Consider the following 1424-nt stretch of genomic DNA (forward strand, 5'->3'; position numbering starts at 1 on the left):
AATCTGGAGCATCAAAAGGCCTCACTGAATTGCTTTTGTCGTTTAGAAAAACAAGGATGGCGCTCGTGACACTGTCTGGAATTCATTTACTGTGATTCAGCTCAAACATGTGCATCACATTTAGGGACTCAGCGTCGTTTTAGGAGAACCAGTTCTCCGAGGACTGACAGCTTTCTTAACGTGGTCCTGGTTGTAAAAACACACGTTCCTTTTCTTTTCCAACAACAAGCGGTCAGAGAAAGAAACAGTTTCATCTGTGTCTTATCGCAGGAAGAAGAGAGCCAGACCTTGTTCCTTCAAAGAGTCTGCAGATCAACTGTTGTCTTTAAGGAGTGGGGGTGGGGGCGGGGGCTGAACTGGTTCTCATCATTCTGACAATAAAACTTCAGCAGTTAAAACAAAGCGAGGGGGGAGGTTTCCTGTGCTGAATCGTCTCAGCCTTCGTCTCTGTCCAGAGAGAAGCAGAGTGAGCGTTTTAAGAGGAGCTGTGGAAAAAGCTTTTCCTCCCTGGCACCCTGTAGGCTGGAGGAGCGACCAAAAAAAGAGTGATTGGCATTTATATTCCCAAAGGTTTGTTTTCCTACTGTCACACTGTGACTGCAGTGTTGTGGTGTCTAAAGACAAGCTGAGGACTTATCCACACCAAAGAATATTTTTCTTTAAAGCAAACTTTTTCATTTGTTGTTTCTAAAAACGTCCTGCTAAATGTGACACCAGTTCCTGAAACATTTACATGCACAGAGAAACAAAGACAGTCCAAACATGTGGACATAATACACGTTTTACACCCAATATCCAGTAAGAAACAAGGGGGAACGGTCTCATGATGTTCAAAGCAAATCAGGGTAAAATCTAAGWATTGGTTTTCAAAAACTGTTTTCCATTTTTAAATGTCAACTGTATCATTTTTACAACTTTAGACTTTTGTGTTGTTTACAGTTCAATGAAGTGACAAAAATCAAAAATAAAAACGTTTAGTCTCTTGATTTTTTTTTTTTTTGTGTAACTGTGAGGAAATTTTTAATTTCAGATGTTATTGTTCATCAGCCTTGTCTGTTAATTGAATTAATACAAAATACAAATGTTTCACTGAAGTTGCTAACAGCAGCAGAGCCAGATCAGTTTTACAGAATGAGACCACTGGTTTCAGGGGCGGCCCATAAAATAAATGTTTCTCCTACATGTTCATTTGCAGAGGATCTCATCATGTTTCTTAGTTATTCTCTAACTTTATGTAGACAGGCAGTGACTCCATATAGACTTATCAGAGCAGCTGTAAGGAACATTGTGTGTATAGAAAAAGCTTCGTCACGCTGCAAAAACTGTCCWCCTAACCAAGTTTTAAAACCTTATATCAGCCAAAAAGTCTTTTTGATCTTGTTTTCAGACTGATTTACTAAACAAGAACTGATTGTGTAAGAATA

The sequence above is a fragment of the Austrofundulus limnaeus genome, unplaced genomic scaffold (assembly GCF_001266775.1).
Source record: "Austrofundulus limnaeus strain Quisiro unplaced genomic scaffold, Austrofundulus_limnaeus-1.0 Scaffold388, whole genome shotgun sequence".
Taxonomy (NCBI): Eukaryota; Metazoa; Chordata; class Actinopteri; order Cyprinodontiformes; family Rivulidae; genus Austrofundulus; species Austrofundulus limnaeus.